At 42.1% G+C, this 20,084-nt stretch overlaps 1 protein-coding gene across 9 annotated transcripts in view; it reads right to left on the bottom strand.

The window, feature by feature from the left end:
- The window catches only part of MTMR3 (myotubularin related protein 3), a 147,504-nt gene extending 128,634 nt beyond the window's left edge, over positions 1 to 18,870 (bottom strand). For 6 of the 9 annotated variants that reach the window (XM_058531757.1, XM_058531754.1, XM_058531751.1 and 3 more), the window contains exon 1: positions 18,709 to 18,870. The gene's annotated coding sequence lies outside the window, so the exon portion shown is untranslated. Of the gene's footprint in view, positions 1 to 5,303; positions 5,420 to 9,211; positions 9,629 to 18,708 lie in introns of those variants that run through there. The other 3 variants (XM_058531753.1, XM_058531752.1, XM_058531755.1) reach the window with 2 other exon arrangements.
- Positions 18,871 to 20,084: the final 1,214 nt, after the last annotated feature.

The following is a 20,084-nucleotide window of genomic DNA, read 5'->3' as shown; positions in this document are numbered from 1 at the left end:
AAACCTCCAAGAGATTATTATAAGATCTTAACATTTGCCTAAAACCTTTAAAAGCTTTCACTTAACTAGGCAGTATAGCAAAATGATTAAGAGCTCAGGCTCAAGAACTCAACTACCTGGGAAAGTTATTTAACCTCATTTTGCCTCAATTTCCTCATCAGTAAAATTTTTGTAATATACCTACCTCTGGGAATAATCCTTTTCAATTAAATAAGTTAATACATGTAAATCACTTAGAATAGTGCCTGGCATACTTAAGTAAGCCTCAGAAAGTTTTAAGCTAATATAAATGAACGATGTTAATAATCACCAACTATGTGTCCTTGAACAAACCATTTTAAGTTGTATATCACAATTCTGCTCTGTAAGGTAAGAGACCTAAATTCAGTGGCCTCAAGGCCTATCTAGTAATACTATTCTTTGTTCCTATAATTTTACCTGAATTGCACTGAGTCACCTTGCAAAGAAGGTTAAGTATTATTATTATCATCCCTGCTGGATAGAAAAATCTGAGGCCCAAGTAAGTTAAATGACTTGCCCAAAGAGACAGTAAGGTGAAGGTAGAGCCAAAACAAGGATCTGGGTATTCTGAGATTCCTCAAAACTTTGTTCTGTCCAAAAATTTTAGCCCTCCACCAACTCCTTCCCTTCTGTTAGACACAGGTATGACACACTCAAAAAAGCCCTCCAATTTATTCATTTTAAAAATTTAGGGCTGGCCCCGTGGCTTAGCAGTTAAATGTGCGCGCTCCGCTACTGGCTGCCCGGGTTCGGATCCCGGGCGTGCACCAACGCACCGCTTCTCTGGCCATGCTGAGGCCGCGTCCCACATACAGCAACTAGAAGGATGTGCAACTATGACATACAACTATCTACTGGGGCTTTGCGGGGCGGGGTGAGAAGGAGGATGATTGGCAATAGATGTTAGCTCAGAGCCAGTCTTCCTCAGCAAAAAGAGGAGGATTAACATGGATGTTAGCTCAGGGCTGATCTTCCTCACAAAAAAAAAGAATTCATTAAGCTATACATTTGTTTTATGCAGTCTTCTGTATGTTTGCTTTATATCATAATTTTTAAAGGTAAAATGTTTCATATTAACTGTATTCACATATCAACAAAAGGGAGACAAATTCAGCTATGTTCATTAAAATTTTGAGGAGGGTAAAAGTTTTAAAACTGAGGTATAATATACATACAAAAAGGTGCACATATCATAAGTATACAACTCAATGATGCTCATAAACTGAAGACAACCATGAAATCACCACCCAGATCAAGATATAGAACATTACCAGCAGCCCTAGTTTCCCTAGTGCTCACTGCCAAAGATAACCATTAGTCTGACTTCCATTACCATCTATTAGTCGTTTTTTTGTTTTTTTGTGTGAAGAAGACTGGCTCTGAGCTAACACCCATTGCCAATCCTCCTCTTTTTGCTGAGGAAGACTGGCCCTGGGCTAACAGCCACGCCCATCTTCCTCTACTCTATATGGAACACCACGACAGCATGGCTTGACAAGCGGCGCGTTGGTCCGCGCCTGGGATCTGAATCTGTGAACTTAACCGCTATGCCACTGGGCCGGCCCCACCATCTATTAGTTTTGTCTGTTTTTTAAACTGTATAGAAATGAAATCACACAGTACGTTGTCTTGAGAATGGGTTCTTTCATGTACACTTTAATTTTTCTTCTTGCAAACAAAATGCATTTAGATAAGCCAGGTGGTAAGAAAGGTTCCCTCAATATTATCAAATACCCAATTTTAAACCATAAATCATTCTCAAAGCAAACCATTCCTCAAGCAATAAAATATCTCCAATATTGAGTTATTTAAAGTCAAGTACAGCTGTTATTCCCCCTGTCCTCAATGAGATTTCTAAGATAGAAATTTTCAGTTACTTTTAGTTGGAGAAAATAGAGACTCAAAACGCCTCAGTAAATTTTATATTATTCTTTCATCAATAAAAATTGAATTGTAGGGGCCAGCCCCGTGGCGTAGCAGTTAAGTGCGCATGCTCCACTGCTAGAGGCCGGGGTTCAGATCCCAGGCATGCACCGACACACCGCTTGTCAGTCCATGCTGTGGCGGCATCCCGTATAAAATGGAGCAAGATGGGCACGGATGTTAGCTCAGGGCCAGTCTTTCTCAGCAAAAAGAGGAGGATTGGCATGGATGTCAGCTCAGGGCTGATCTTCCTCTCTCTCTCTCCCTCTCTCTCTCTCTCTCTCTCTCACACACACACACACACACACACGCACACTAAATAAATAAATAAATTTTTTTAAAAATTGAATTGTAATTTTTTTTTAAAAGGCAAGACAGAAGAACAAAGGGTAGGGAAGTCATAAAGAGATTTCAGGGCCAGCCCCGTGGCTTAGTGGTTAAGCGCACGCGCTCCGCTGCTGGCGGCCCAGGTTCGGATCCCGGGTGCACACCGACACACCGCTTCTCCAGCCCCAGGGCCGCATCCCACGTACAGCAACTAGAAGGATGTGCAGCTATGACGTACAACTATCTACTGGGGCTTTGGGGAAAATAAATAAATAAAATTAAAAAAAAGGATTTCAGACCATATTTCTTTTTTTTTTTTTTTTTTTTATTTATTTTCCCCCCAAAGCTCCAGTAGATAGTTGTACGTCATAGCTGCACATCCTTCTAGTTGCTGTATGTAGGACGCGGCCTCAGCATGGCCGGAGAAGCGGTGCGTCAGTGCGCGCCCGGGATCCGAACCCGGGCCGCCAGCAGCGGAGCACGCGCACTTAACCGCTAAGCCACGGGGCCGGCCCTCTCCTTTTTTTTTTTTGTGAGGAAGATCAGCACTGAGCTAACATCCATACCAATCCTCCTTTTTCTGCCGAGGAAGACCGGCCCTGGGCTAACATCTGTGCCCCTCTTCCTCTATTTTATATGGGACTCCACCGCAGCATGGCTTGACAAGTGGTGTGTCAGGGCACACCCAGGATCCAGGCCTGCGAACCCTCAGGCCACAAAAGCAGAGAGCATGCACTTAACCGCTGCGCCACCAGCCGGCCCAGACCATACGTCTCTTAAATTACATTCTTTAATTCTGCTTATATAGAAGAGATATCGATTAATTATAGCCAACATTGAATACAAAAAATAAAAATGTAAAAATTTGGTTTGCACTAGAATATATAATTCCAACACCATTTTGATAGTGTTGCAACAAAATTTTTTTTTTTTTTTTTGGTGAGGAAGATCAGCCCTGAGCTAACATCCGTGCTAATCCTCCTCTTTTATGCTGAGGAAGACCAGCTCTGAGCTAACATCTATTGCCAATCCTCCTCCTTTTTTTTTGCCCCAAAGCCCCAGTAGATAGTTGTATGTCATAGTTGCATACCCTTCTAGTTGCTGTATGTGGGACACAGCCTCAGCATGGCTGGAGAAGCAGTGCGTCGATGCGGATCCAGGATCCAAACCCGGGCCGCCAGTAGCGGAGCACGCGCACTTAACCACTAAGCCACAGGGCCGGCCCCAACAAAATTTTTAAATAACTAAATGCTTCTATTTTATGTTGAGATGTCCTCCTACTGCTAATCTACATCACTGTTTCATTTTAAGAGTCCATAATCTGTGCTGTCCAACATGGTAGCCACTAGTCACCTGTGGTTATTTAAATTTAAATTAATTAAAATTAAATAAAATTTTAAAATTTAGTTCCTTGGTTGAACCAGTCAAACTTCAAATACTCAATATGCACTGGACAGCACAGATATCAAATGTCAGAAGGAATCATCAGAGGAAGTTGTACTGAACAGCACTGGTTCTATATATGCTGTCTCATCACCCACTCACTCCTAGACTCTTACCATGCTAAAATTAATATAAGAAAATCATGACCAGTGACTAGTACAGATCACCAAATCCAATTATTTCCTTAGTCCTCATTTTTCTTCATCTCACTGAAATTTAATTATCACTTGTTTGGAAATCTTCTCCTTAGCCCCCACTATGCTTGATTGCCTCATTAGCCTAATTTTTTTTTTTTTTGTGAGGAAGATCAGCCCTGAGCTAACATCCATGCCAATCCTCCTCTTTTTGCTGAGGAAGACTGGCCCTGAGCTAACATCTATTGCCAATCCTCCTCCCTCTTTTTTTTCCCCTTTTTCTCCCCAAAGCCCCAGCAGATAGTTGTATGTCATAGTTGCACACCCTGCTAGTTGCTGTATGTGGAACGTTGCCTCAGCATGGCCCGACAAGTGGTGCGTCGGTGCGCGCCCAGGATCTGAACCCAGGCCACCAGCAGCTGAGCGCACGCACTTAACCACTAAGCCACGGGGCCGGCCCCCTCATGAGCCTAATTTTAAGGTGTTTTTTTTTTTTATTCTATCTTCTTCTACCACCCCTCTAAATGTAATCCTCAATCTTCAGCTCTACTAGATTCAAGATCTCATCCAGATAAGGCATACCTTTCTTCCTACTTCAAATTCCCTATCTCCAAGCCCCTGCAGGACATTTTTACTTGTATATCCCCTGGCCTCAGTATTAAATGTGAGAAGGGTTTCATTTTAGTCCTTTTCCAAAACTAGCTCCTCCTCCCAATTCCATATTTTTTGTACCATCACTATTCTCCGAGGTCCAAAACCCATCAACTTGTGTGTGCATGTGTGTGTGTGTGTGGAACTTGGCCATGAGCTAACATCCACTGCCAATCTTCCTCTTTATTTTGCTGAGGAAGATTGGCCCTGAGCTAACATCTGTGCCATCTTCCTCTATTTTGTATATGGGATGCCTCCACAGCATGGCTTGATGAGCGGTGCGTCTGTCCACACCCAGGATTCAAACATGGGAACCCCGGGCTGCCAAAGCAGAGCATGCGAACTTAACCACTACACCACTCAGGCCGGCCCCCATCGACTTTGAATCTCTGTCACTTACCTCCCATTTAATCAGTTCAGAAATGTTTGTATATTTCCTTTAGGGTGTCAACTAACAATCTTCTACCTTAATCTAGCCACCTGAATTACCACCTTGCCACCACTTTAATTCAGGTCTTTATTATCTAATTCTGAGTACAGTACAGATTCTTCACTGCTTTCCAATCTTTGTCTTCTCCCAATTATGCACACTGCCACCAGATACATCTTCCCCAAAACTGCCTTTGATCTCAAAAGCCTAAAAAGTCTCAGTACAGAGAGTAAAAGAAAATTCAAATACTTTAATGACTGATTTTGACATTTTGTAGCAAACACACTTAACAAACTTATCTTGGAATCATCTATCCTCTATTCTGTGCTAGCAAAACTAAAACTACTCCCCAAACACAGTTTTGTGTGTCTTACCTATATAAAGCTGGGACTCCTCCTAGTCTCTACTGTGCAATTTTAATGTATTAGTTGTTTTATATTAAATGGTATCCATCTCAGCATCTCTTATGTAGCACCTATTTTGAACAGACCTAAGTGAACAGACCAAGAATAAGAAAGTTACAAATATACATATTGGTTTAGCTTTAAAATAAAAGCAACAATACTTATTGCATGTAATTCTATTCCCCAAGAATTTATTCTGCAGCACTGTTTCTGTAGAAATAATCTTACAGTTTTTCAAAAGTATAAGGTGTAAGCCTCTATGGAAAACGGTATGGAGATTCCTCAAAAAATTAAAAATAGAAATATCCTATGGGCCGGCCCCGTGGCTTAGCAGTTAAGTGCGCACGCCCCACTACTAGTGGCCCGGGTTCGGATCCCAGACGCACACCGATGCACCGCTTCTCTGGCCATGCTGAGGCTGCGTCCCACATACAGCAACTAGAAGGATGTGCAACTATGACATACAACTATCTACTGGGGCTTTGGGAGAAAAAAGGAGGAGGATTGGCAATAGATGTTAGCTCAGGGCCAGTCTTCTTCAGCAAAAAGAGGAGGATTAGCATGGATGTTAGCTCAGGGCTGATCTTCCTCACAAAAAAAAAAAAAAAAGAAATACCCTACAATCCAGCTATCCCACTACTGGGAATCTATCCAACAACCTGAAATCAACAATCCAAACAGGCTTATGCACCCCTATGTTCACTGCAGCATTATTCACTAGAGCCAAGAATTGGAAGCAACCCAAGTGTTCCTCAATTGATGATTGGATCAAGAAGCTGTGGTATATATAGACAATGGAATACTACACTACTCAGCCATAAAAAAAGACAAAATCGTCCCATTTGCAACAACATGGATGGGCCTGGAGGGTATTATGTTCAGTGAAATAAGCCAGAAAGAGAAAGACAAACACCGTATGATCTCACTCATATGTGCAATATAAAGCAACACATGGACAGAGAAAACTGTTTGGTGGTTACCAGGGGCAATGGGGGTAGGGGGTGGGCACAAGGGGTGAAGGGAGACATGTATATGGTGATGAACAAACAAAAACGTACAACCAAAAAATTTCACAATGTTATAAACTATTAAAACATCAACAGGGCCGGCCCCGTGGCTTAGCGGTTAAGTGCACGCGCTCCGCTACTGGCAGCCCGGGTTCGGATCCCGGGCGCGCACCAACACACCGCTTCTCCAGCCATGCTGAGGCCGCATCCCACATACAGCAACTAGAAGGATATGCAACTATGACATACAACTATCTACTGGGGCTTTGGGGGGAAAAAAAAAAAAGGAGGAGGATTGGCAATAGATGTTAGCTCAGAGCCGGTCTTCCTCAGCAAAAAGAGGAGGATTAGCATGGATGTTAGCTCAGGGCTGATCTTCCTCACCAAAAAAAAAAAAAAAAAATCAATTAAAAAAAAAGTATAAAGTGCAAAAATATCCATCACAGACAGCACTTTTTGTGATAAGAAAAAAAATGTGAAAAAAAAAATCCCTAGATGTCCATCAGTAAGAGACTTGAGAAATAATTGTAGTATGTCTATAAAAAATTTAATAAAAAACCTACATAATCCTTAAAAATGAGGTAAATCTACATTTTGTGATAGGGTAAAATGTCTGTAATACACTAGTGTTATTGGGAGAAAAAAATCAAATTGTAGATCAGCATGTATAGTTTGATCCTATCAAAAATTTTTAAATCTATATATTAATTGAAAACAACTATCAATAGGAGACTAAAATTGTGTTCTATTCATACAATTGAATACTATATACTTATTAAAATAAATGAAGTAAATATACATATATCAACACAGCTATATTTCAAGCTTTTCAAATTGCAGCGTATATATACTAAGGTACCCTATATATTTGAAATAGAATAATACTACATGGTAAATACATACAGACGTTTGTAGGAAGAATATAAGAGCACAGGCTAAGAAAGGTAAATTAACCTCCGGAAATGGAAACAAGATCTAAGAGGAATACAAAAAGGACTCCAACTGTATAACACTTTAAATTTTTTTTTTTTTTTATGAGGAAGATCAGCCCTGAGCTAACATCCATGCCAGTCTTCCCCTTTTTGCTGAGAAAGACTGACCCTGGGCTAACATCTGTGCCCATCTTCCTGTACTTTATATGGGACGCCGCCACAGCATGGCCTCACAAGCAGTGCATCAGTGCGCGCCCGGGATCCAAACTCGGGCCGTCAGCAGCAGAGCGTGCACACTTAACCACTACGCCACAGGGCTGGCCCCGATACTTTAATTTTTAAAAACAAATATAAACACACCTTTGAGGCAAATCTGACAAGATGTCAACATCTGTTAAATCTAAATCAACATCTATTAAATTAGGTACACGGTGTTTGTTAAAATATTCTCCATATTTTTCTAAATTTTTGAAATATTTAAATTTTACTTTTAAAAAAAGAAAGCCAGGGTTGTGGAATCTGGGAACAGAGGATGGGCTTTGCAGACTTCTATAGCGTATTTTTTTTGACAAGCCTGTTATTTTTTACTACAAAATTACTAACTAAAAAACCCCCATAGGGGCCGGCCCGGTGGCGCAAGCGGTTAAGTGCGCGCACTCCGCTGCGGCGGCCCGGGCTTCGCTGGTTCGGATCCCGGGCGCGCACCCACGCACTGCTTGGTAAGCCATGCTGTGGCGGCGTCCCATATAAAGTGGAGGAAGATAGGCACCGATGCTAGCCCAGGGCCGTCTTCCTCAGCAAAAAAAAAAAGAGGAGGATTGGCGGATGTTAGCTCAGGGCTGATCTCCTCACAAAAAAAAAAAAAAAAAAAAAAAAACCCCATAAACTTATACTAGTACATACCATGACTACCTTGATTGCTCTTCAACTTTAATTTTATTCTTTAAAAGAATAAAGTAAGGGTAGATAATTACAAATGTCTTACCCCAGAAATCTAACATTCTGAATGATATATCATCTATTTACACAAACATTTAAGGAACTATAATGTGCAGTAAACTAACAGCAAAAGCTGACAGGCTCTATCTAAACATTTAAACTCTAAAGGATATATTACACAGATCTTCCTAAAATATCACCAAAGGAGTATATAAACTTATAGTGGCTCAACTCCCAGCTGTATATTAACACCAAAACTCCAGTGAGACTATACTGTCATAATAAAAGTTACCTAAATATCTTCCAGTTCAAATTACATGTACAAAATGCATATCACATCTGAGTTGCTATAATTCCACTTGATGTTTAAAACACAGACCCACACAAGGCTCAGAACTTGCCCAAGTTCACATGGCAAGTCAGCAGGAGAATTGGGAATTCGGGTTGAGTCCTGTGTTTAGAGTTCACAGAATGTGATTTTTCTTTTTAAGGCCTCATTCACAGTTCTCAATCAGCTCAATAGGAAGAAAAAAATTAGATGGAAGTCCTCTTGTGTTTACTTTGATCAAAGCCCAGACTGCCTCAGTCGTAGCAGAGTTTACAATGAGAAAGTTCAAATCAGCTTGCCTGTCCCATTCCTCCATATCATTTCCTACAGCTGCCACTCTGCTTAGGAACTGGAACTAATTAACTATCCACTTTCTCACAGGGGACTATGACTAAAACCTTCATAAGACACCCAATGAAAAATAAAGACATTAAAATGCACTTGAAAATGGCAGTTTTTCCTAATTATAAGAGTAACACATGTTCATTATAGAAAATTGAGAAACTACAGAAGAGTATGAAGCAGAAAACAGTCACACTATCCCACCAGCCAGAAATTAATCACTATTAATATTTCCATTCCCGTCTTTCCAGGGTCTCTCATATGTATAAAAGTGTATTCACTTACTAAAGAGGATTTTAAGTACAGCAGAACAAAGGGGAAATAACATACTAGTTCCAGGGAAGACTAATTTTCTTCAGTGTTTTCCGAGTAAGCCAAAACCATGAGTACAGGGAACTGGAGAGAATAAGACAAGTGAGAGAAATCATACTTGCTCCTTTTCATTCACTCCTGGCAAACCATGGAGCTCACATTTCAAGAACCATTATATACCCAAAGACTAACAAATTGAGTATGTTTCCTTTTTAAATAGCAGCCCAGTATATAAATAAATAATACACATCTATATACAGTCTTGCCACTAGGAAGATGACACACTAAAAGGAATTATATCAAGACTAATTTTTTTGTCACCATTAAACTATCCTTAAGAGAAGGTAAAAGTTGGGGCCAGCCCCGTGGCATAGTGGTTAAGAGAAGGTAAAAGTTATAAAGCAATGTTACTGCAATAAACAAAAATTTTTTAAAAATAAAATAAATAAAAGTTAGAAGAAATCTAAAAAAAAAAAAAGAGACGGTAAAAGGATACCTGAAAGGCTGATGTAAAATTAATGACCTCTCCCACAAAAACATTTTCTGTGCACATCAGATGAAGGAATAATCTAACTACAGAAAATGGTTAAGCATTGATTTTACAACGCTATAACATATTTACATGTGTAAATAAATATGTAAAAGTTTAAACAGTTACTCCATAAATATTGATAGCTTACTCTTTGGCAGGCAGTATATTAAGTGCCGGGGAGTGAGGGAGAACAGCCATCAGCACTTACTTCTGCACAACTTACAGTCTACCTCTTTAAATATGATGTCAAACACAAGGCATGTGGCCTCAAAGGAGTCACAACATCCCTGATAAAATGATGCTCTCCAATCTTTATGAGGATCTAAGAAGATGTATGTGAAAGCACCTTATAAATCATGCTACCTAAGGTCAACAGGGATACCTGGCCTTTTTTTCCAAAGCACTATATATAGCAATCATCTTCAATACAGATTATCTCATTTCTTTTAAGTGGCAAAAATAATCACTTGAGTTGCTCTTTTCACTATCTCTAAGACTTCAATATTATCTTTCTCTGACAATGACCCATATGAAATAACTGAAAGTAAGTTCCCCATGATGGGAGGAGAAAAGGAGACTCATTTTTCTAGTGCAAAATGCACGATTTCCTGATTTCATAACATGGGGTGGAGTGGGGGGGCAAATCAAAAGCAACTTATTCAAACTTAAGAAAAAAGTTACCTTTTAATCTAAGATTCATCATGGAAAGTTTCAGCCCAAGAAAGCAATTTTTTTAAGTTACAGGCTCAGGCTCTTCCAAATCGAGTTAGAGTGACAGGTTAATTGCGGTACTTTGCAAGCAAAGGAAAGCAAGTAGCAATTATTCATCCCTCACTCAATCTTTAAGACCTAAGCTCTTAGAAAATAGAGATCTGTTAGAAACAAACTGCTTTCCATTAAGCACGGACTTTTTGTGTGTGTGTGTGTGTGAGGAACATCAGCCCTGAGCTAACATCCATGCCAATCCTCCTCCTTTTGCTGAGGAAGACTGGCCCTGGGCTAACATCCATGCCCATCTTCCTCCACTTTACATGGGAGGCCGCCACAGTATGGCCTGACAAGTGGTGCATCGGTGAGCGCCTGGGATCCGAACCCGGGCCGCCAGCATCGGAGCGCGCCCACTTAACCGCTACGCCATGGGGCCAGCCCCCAAGCATAGACTTTTTAAAACAGACACAACATCAGTTCTTCATATCTAAGAGAAGTAGACTAATTAATTAGACTGTTTCCTATCCTATGATTTGCGTTTTCAAACTCAGCCACCTCAACAATGGTAAAAGATATCAAATTGATGCTTTATGAGCAAGGCTTATATGTTTGCCCTTATTGCAGATATGACTCTCAACAGCATGGGACACTTTAAAGACTATCATACTCCAACTAGGTTGGACCATCTGCAGAGCTATTGGAAATGCCCCCAAAACAATCATCTATTAAATCTTAAGAGTCTAATGCAGAGTATAAAATACCTCAAGGAGCACCCAAAATACTCCACTTGTAAAGGGATAAAGAGAAAGATATCTGAACTTTAATTCTCATCTTTGTTAGTTCTGGGGTTTTTTTATTCTTTGAATTTTTTTTTTGTTGATAAGGTACACAATAAGTTACGATACAAATTGTCTGTAAACTAAATAAATACCAAAGGATTGAGGATTAATGCTCAAAATTTTTTTACTGTTGGGATAAGCAATCAAAAAGTTTAGAAACCACTGGTCTAAAGTACTCCCGTCACCGCACTTTCGTTTTTACCTGCCGCTTCCAGAGTTCACCTGTAGAGGCTAAGACCTGATGTTGAAAAATACAAAAGGAAAACTACTTCCAAACTATTTTAAACTCCCACCAACAAGCTGAAGAATCATACATCACTAGCAAGAACGTGTGGAATTGGACACTAATATCTGTTGGTGAGACTTTAAAACAGACATCCCATCTATAGGGTACCTTGAGTATATTCAAATTTAAAACACACATACCAGATAAGTCCACTTTTAGGAATTTAGCCTAAAAAGAAAATAATAGCACAATTGAATAAAAAAGTCCAAACGAGTTCATCACAGCACTAAGAGAAAAATTGGAAATGTCCATTAACAGGGAATTGCTACAAACTATGATGCATAAATATCACAGAACACTAAATACCCATTAAGGGAACATCAATTTGACATGGAAAGTTGTTCTTTTTTAAGTACTTCAGTAAATAATGTATAAGAAAAAAAGAAAAATACTAAATATTACATCTAAGTGGGATTACACGTCCCACAATATGTACTGTAGGTTGAATAATCAGAAATAATTTCATTTTGTGGGCCGGCCCCGTGGCTTAGCGGTTAAGTGCGCGCGCTCCGCTACTGGCGGCCCGAGTTCGGATCCCGGGTGCACACCGACGCACGGCGTCCCGGCCATGCTGAGGCCACGTCCCACACACAGCAACTAGAAGGATGTGCAACTATGACACACAACTATATACTGGGGCTTTGGGGGAAAAAAAGGAGGAGGATTGGCAATAGATGTTAGCTCAGAGCTAGTCTTCCTCAGCAAAAAGAGGAGGATTAGCATGGCTGTTAGCTCAGGGCTGATCTTCCTCACCAAAAAAAAAAAAAAATTTCATTTTGAAATTAAAAATGAGATTAAGTTAAAATTCTTTATTATTGCCCTGTAGCACTTCCAAAAAGTCTTTATAATAAAAACACTCTACTTTGCCCCATGTGGTTTGTGGAATCAGTCTAAATACTTAACAATTACAGATTAGTTTTATCTTATAGAAAAATGATAGGCATGGAACAAAAAAATAAGAACTACCCTATTTCAAGTTAGTCATCTTGTCTTTATACCAATTCTTCCTAAATATATTAGGATTTATCAATATACTTATAATTCCTTACATGTTGCCAGATTATCAACCTATAAATAAATCAGAGAACTAAACGAATTTATATTTCTCTTCTGCTACTAAATTACAAAAGCATCAGCTACTAAAGAAATTAAATTTAGAACCCAGAGAAATGAAATCAGGAAAGCCAGCTACTTCTCTCATGATAAAATCATTCTAGGGGCCGGCCCAGTGGCGCAAGCTGTTAAGTGCATGCGCTCCGATGCGGCGGCCCGGGGTTTGCCGGTTCGGATCCCGGGAGCGCACCAACGCACTGCTTGGCAAGCCATGCTGGGGCGGCGTCCCATATAAAGTGGAGGAAGATGGGCACGGATGTTAGCCCAGGGCCAGTCTTCCTCAGCAAAAAAAGAGGAGGATTTGCGGATGTTAGCGCAGGGCTGATCTCCTCACAAAAAAAAAATAAAAATAAAAATAAAAAATTCATTCTAAATATTGCATGAAGACACAAATAGGCACATATGGATCCAAGTCTGGACATCTCCAAGATTATGCTTCGTAGTAGTCAGCACCAAGACAATACGTCTGTAGTTACCAAGTAGTCCATCTAAGGGAAAAGAGTGCTTAAGAATATTAGCATAAATTTATGTCTTAACTTTGTTCATTAAACAACTTATAACAGAACTATGAGGTTTTTCACCGTTTACAGGATAGCTTTAATTTAACCCAACTTCACAACTTCCTTGTAGTTCTTCATTTGCTTTCTGTCTGAGTATCTTATAGATACTCATCCTAACTGCAAAGCCCAGGTACCATGTCCCTAAGCAACTGCTTCAAAGTTCTACCACAACTCAAGAAAAAATACATTCTACCTTGCAACTCACATATAAACAAAAAAAAAAAAGTTCTCCAAATCAATACCTACTTTTACCTTTTGCAATATGCTGATATTTTCTATTTCTTTTTTAATGCTTTTTTAAATCACTACATTGATTTCATTACCCCATGACATTGCCACCTACCATTTAGAAAACATAGCCCTAGGGCCGGCCCCGTGGCTTAGCAGTTAAGTGCGTGCACTCCGCTGCTGGCAGCCCGGGTTTGGATCCCGGGTGCACACCGAGGCACCGCTTCTCCAGCCATGCTGAGGCTGTGTCCCACATACAGCAACTAGAAGCATGTGCGACTATGACATACAACTATCTACTGGGGCTTTGGGGGAAAAAAAGGAGGAGGATTGGCAATAGATGTTAGCTCAGAGCCGGTCTTCCTCAGCAAAAAGAGGAGGATTAGCATGGCTGTTAGCTCAGGGCTGATCTTCCTCACAAAAAAAAAAAAGAAAGAAAAAACATAGCCCTAAAACTTTACACAGAAAATGCTAAACTCCTTGACCCTACCACCTTCCATCACCACTCCAACACAACAAAATGGGAGAAATCTAGCAAGTCTATTCCAAGTGCAAACCTTGGCACAGATGTGAGACATCCCAGACCTCTCTGAAGTTCTTGCAATGCTAAGACTATTCCTGTTGGCAAACAGGATTCAAGTGCTGAAAGGTTTCTCCAAGCAGAATACAGAAGCAGAAATCTTCTCTGTTGCCGTATCAGTGACATTAGTAAATTCTACACTTGACCACACATACCAGGTTTACCATTGCTCCACAAACCAACTCTTCCAAGAAAATAAAATAGGATTCTAATACAATAGCATTCTATCATCATCCTCTTACATTTTTAGATTGCTTTTCATATACACCATTCCATTTGATCCTTCCTGACAGACTGTGAGACAGAGAAGTTGCTCTTCTTCCTTTTACTAATGAGGGAGTTGAAGCTCAGAGGAGTCATGTGGCTTGCCAGAAACAAGACAGCTAATGAGGAGCACAATCCAGGCTTGAACCCAAGACTTACTGGTCTACCCACTCTCATGCTACAATTTTTATTTTGGACATCTGATACAAATATGAACTTTAAAGGTATGTTAAGTTTCTATATACAAAAGTGAAGATGAAAGCATAATATTAATATTGGTATCATAAAATTAACATTAAAAATAGCAAACGTTAACAATTTTGGTATCCTCTAAAATTATTGGGAATCCTAATTCAATCCAATATGGATTTGACCTCATACTTTGTCTTAAGTCAACGTTTCACCGATTACAAAATTACATATAAATTCACCATAGAAAATTACAGAATTCGGTGGTCTGTACGAAACAACTGGCCACATAAATTGCACAAACTCCCCCCAAACCATTCTTAATCTTGTGGCTTCACACTAAATTATGAAGTTCCCTACCGTTTTGCTTTCAACACTAATTACAACAGCATAAGCATGTTGTTTCTGCATAATACTTGCAACATGCACTCAATTTCCAGAGCACTTTTGGACAACATCTAACACCCATAAGCTAAAAGCAGAAGGCAAGACAGAATGTTCTTTTTTTCTTAATTAAAAAGGTTCATCATTGGGCCGGCCCCGTGGCTTAGCGGTTAAGTGCGTGCGCTCCGCTACTGGCACCCCGGGTTCGGATCCCGCGCGTGCACAGACGCACCGCTTCTCCGGCGATGCTGAGGCCGCATCCCACACACAGCAACTAGAAGGATGTGCAACTATGACATACAACTATCTACTGGGGCTTTGGGGAACAAAAAAAAAGGAGGAGGATTGGCAATAAATGTTAGCTCAGAGCCGGTCTTCCTCAGCAAAAAGAGGAGGATTAGCATGGATGTTAGCTCAGGGCTGATCTTCCTCACAAACAAAAAAAAAAAAGGTTCATCTACCTATATGAGATAAACACCAAGTAACATAATTACAAATTATTAAAGATTTGCAGAATCAGGCTGGAGAAACTGCTTGAGATCAACAAGGACAGGGCTTTAACTGTATAGATGAGAAAACTGAGGCCCAGAGAAGTGACATTTCCAACAGCAGTCACACAGTCAATTAATGACAGAGAATCTCTGCCAATCTACAGCTTCTCATTATTCTAAACACCTCTACGTCTAATAAAATGTGTTCCTAAAAAAAGTCACTAACATCTGGGGCCGTCCCCATGGCACAGCGGTTAAGTGCACACGCTCTGCTGCTGGCGGCCTGGGCTCGGATCCCGGGCGCGCACCGAGGCAGCGCTTGTCAGGCTATGCTGTGGTGGCGTCCCATATAAAGTGGAGGAAGACAGGCACAGATGTTAGCCCAGGGCCAGTCTTCCTCAGCAAAAAGAAGAGGATTGGCATGGAAGTTAGCTCAGGGCTGATCTTCCTCACAAAATAAAATAAAATAAAATAGTCACTAACATCTGAAAAAATTAAGACACATTTAAGACCCAAAAACTAGGTGATGGGAGAGTGTACAAAGACAGTTTTTAGAAAACAGAATCTCTTGAAGGAATCTCAAAGTTCCCAACCACGTGGGCTAAAAACCGGCTCTTAATCCAATGCAAGAAATCCAGTAGCTTTTAATAACTAATGTTATCAACCACCATAACTGTTCTTTTCCCCATCTCAATGCTATTCATTTACTCAACAAATATCTGGGCAGGCCCCGTGGCTTAGCGGTTAAGTGCACGCGCTCCGCTGCTGGCGGCCCGGGTTCAGATCCCGGGCGCACAAAGACGCACCGCTTCTCCGGCCATGCTGAGGCCCACATAGAAGGATGTGCAGCTATGGCATACAACTATCTACTGGGGCTTTGGAGGAAAAAAATAAATAAATAAAATTATTAAAAAATATATATATATCTGAGGGCATAGTATATGCTGAGAACTATGCTAGGTACTGGAGACACCAAGGAACAAAACAGACACGGCCTCTGGCTCCTGTAGTGGACAACTGGGTGCACGTCTCTAAAAATACTACTCACAATTTGACAGGATATTTACCAAACTCCTTCACTACCCTACACAACTATAACAACATTTTCTGCCAACTCTTCCAGACTTATAACAAACTTCGCCACACCCTCTCTGCAATATGAATACTCCTTTGGTAACTCAGCATTCCACTCTACCACAGAAGGTGTTAACCAGAACTACAACAGAAATAAAAACTGACTTGACCACTCCTCATGGCCTGAGGCAAATTTCAAGAACTTTTCACAATCCACAGTAAACCTTCCTGGGTCACAACCCTTGTCTCAAATGGCTGCTAACTCACCCACCCTACCCTCACTTTACTAGAAACCTGAGTCAGATGATTTAGAAGCAACCATGATGTTGGAAGTTGGAAAGCACCTTAGGTGGACCCCTCTGTGACCTAGAAGTAGACTTACTGTCTCCAGGGCCTCTCTGTTTTTTTCCTCTGGATTCTTCAATGTATCTCTGGATATACCTCCAGTCAAGCAGCATCTAATTTTATCAAGTGTGTTCCTGAAGACTTGCACAAATAACTTTTGGCAACAAATCTGTTTCCCCTACATAAATCCATTATATTTTAAGAGATGCTCAATTCTCAGTTTTAAGTTTCTCAGGCTTCCCCTTCTTCCCTACCTCTCAGATTCTTAAAGACCTATAAACAATTAAAAGCACTCGCAGAAGTCATCATTAATGGGAATCTTTTGGAATACCAAAGGTGACCTAAAGCAGAAGTTCACAAACCTGGATGACCAGAATCATTCAGGGATATTTGTAAGGATGGCTTCCCAGGCCTCACCCTCAGAGATTTTAATTCACCACGTCCGGCGTGAGGCCCAAGAATCAGCATTTCAGGCAGTCCACACTATTTCTGATGACAGGTATCCAACTAGGTAACCAGTGAACTCAAGAACCTGGCTTACAGGCTGAGAAACTTGGGTTCTCCTATGGCTTGCCATTAACTAACTACTAGTGGGGCAGCACCACTGTGCTGATCACTTGAACTGCTCTGGGTGACCTGAAAATGAGGGAGGTAATTAGAGCTGAAAGAGGCCTGCACAGGTAGCCAATCTAAAAGTCTAGAACCCTCCAAATTCAGTTTAATATCACATACAGTTCTGGGTTTACTCAAAATACTGTCATTCTGTAAGCTCTTTTACCCACCCAAGTCACAAGCCCTAGAGGGCAAGACTTTCTACATGCCACCAACACACCTTTCTTGGTCTCTAAGCAAAAACAACAGCCTTGAATATGAAAGGGGAAGGTCCCCATCACCTCTCCATGTACAAATCACAAACATTTTACATAAAAAATCATCTCTTGAAATTCAACACATTTCATTCCTCCGATGGCGTCACCGTCCACATATGAGAAACTAAGTTGAACCTCAACTAGAAGAATATGCGCACTTTTTTTTTTCCGTTGTTAAAAAAAAAAAGGATACTGTCAGATAAAGTGGATGTCAACATACTAAAACAGTCAAGAATTTAGGCCTCGGCCTGGAGAACACACCTGAACATCAATACCAAACAGCAGCTCATGTGCAAAACTCACAGGTGAGATTATCAGACCTTAAAGGAGTTTCTTAAAGTAGCCCTAAAATTTACCCCATCCTTTTGAAGTAAGTTTTCCAGCCCAAAGTACAACCAACACGCTCTTAGGGGGTCCGCAGCAGCACAATGCAATCCATCAAGCAGCACGATTTCCACCTAAGAAATAACCCTGGGATCTTTTGTGGAGCTGTTTGACCAGTGTTTCCTGAGCTCTCTCAACCGCCTCCCAACTATCCTTCCACCCCACTACTACCAGGTCAGGAGGCTACCCTGCTGCCCAGGCAGGCGGCCACTCCTCCTTCCCACAAGTCCCGGGCCCGCACCGCTCGCCCCGGGGGCTCCGCGGGCCTCCGGCCTCAGGCCACGGTGGACTCCCACAGAGCCGGTCGAGGGCGAGGGGCGCACACTCACCTTCCAGGGGTCAGCAGGCATTTCCCGGACGCCCCGGAGGTAGCGGCTCATACCCCTAGCCCATGGGCCCGTCCCCCCCAGGTCCGGGAAGGCCGCCCGGGCCCGGGACCCCGCCTCTCCCGCGCCAAGGAGCCGGGCCGCTACGCTCCCACTCCCCGCGCCTCCCCCTGGCGGCGGCGGCCGCGCCCAGGACACCCCTCCCCGGGCCACGCACGCCGTCCCCAGCCCCCCGCGGGCCGCCGCCTCCTCAGAGGGTGACAGCCGCCGCGCCGGGGCCGAAGCCGGCCCCTCCTCCAGCTCCTCCTCACCCCCGGAGACGGGGCGGGGGGGGCCTTCTTACCGGGCGGCAGGACATAGCGAGGCCCCCCACGGCACGGCCTCCTCCGCCACCCCACGAGGCTCCCAGCCAGGGCCGGCGGGGGGGCAGCGCCTGGACCGCTGGAGCGTCTGGTCCGGCTGCTCCTCTGCCGCTGCCGCCGCCTTCTCACAACCACAACAACATGGCGGCAGCAGCCACACAGAGCGCGCTCCCGACGCGGAGCCGGGCCGCGAGCGGGGTTGCGCGCGCACGCTCGGGCCCTGAGCCCGCGGTCGGGGAAAAGAGGGCGGGCCGGCGCGGGTGGGGAGGGGGCGGGTCCGGGGCCCGGGCCGCCGGCCACGCCCCAGGAGGTGGGCGGGGCTGCAAACCAGCTGAGTGCCCGCGGCAGGGGAAAGGCTGGCGGTGAAGCCCAGCTGGAGAAGGAGGGAGAAACAGGTGGGAAATGCACGAAAAAGGAAACCAAAGGTGGTCCTACAGATTCTGGGGAGGCATCTTCTCCTAGCTCTATAGGCTTGGACAAGACAACGCCTCACTCTACTTAACCAATAAAATAGAACAACAGAAGTATCTTTCACCTGTAGTTATAGTGAGGATAAAACTAATTTAATATAATGCATATAAGTATAGTGTGCTCAAGGTTCTACTCAATATAATTTCAAACTGCTTCAACTAAAGCTCAGCTGGAAGAAGTGAGTTTTCAAACAAACATTGTAACCCATCCACAAAAGCCTGCAGAAGAATTCTTCATACTAGGACTGAATTACCTTAGGCCTTAACAGATTCACCTCCTCGGAGTTGCATTTTAATATTATACCCTTGATTGTTCTGGAAAATGGCTGAGATAACCAGCCAAATGAAAAATATCCTTGCATTTGTTGTATTTTTTCCACAGCACTCTCTGCAATTATTTATCCATTTTTCATATTTATTGTCTTTCTATCTCATTCTAATGTAAAAACTACTTGAAGATAAGGATCTTGTATGTTCATTGCTTTATCTCCAGCACCTAGAACTGTGCATGACAGGTAGTGGGCAGTCAAATTTCTTGATTAATAGTTAATATTTATTTATACAACTTGTCTAATTGAATCTTCGTTGCTTTAATAGGTAGATATTGTTACCTCCATTTTACAGATAAAGAAACTGCAGCCCAGAATAAGCTGCACTAAAGCAAAATTCAAACCCAAACCCAAATGACAACAAAAACTATGCTCTCACCCACTAGGCTGTACTGCCCACTTCATGGCATCATCGCCTGAAATAAAATCCAAAGAAATTACATTAGACTTCAAAGTTAGGAAAGGCTTTGCTTTACGCCCATAGAAACAGATGCGCTTCCTTTCTGATAACTAGTGTTATGTAGCTGATTGTACATCTTTTCACCCAGGCTTCCAGAA

Source organism: Diceros bicornis, chromosome 35, assembly GCF_020826845.1.
Source record: "Diceros bicornis minor isolate mBicDic1 chromosome 35, mDicBic1.mat.cur, whole genome shotgun sequence".
Lineage (NCBI taxonomy): Eukaryota > Metazoa > Chordata > Mammalia > Perissodactyla > Rhinocerotidae > Diceros > Diceros bicornis.
The sequence above is the reverse complement of the archived record's forward strand: the minus strand, read 5'-3'. Positions and strand labels throughout refer to the sequence as shown.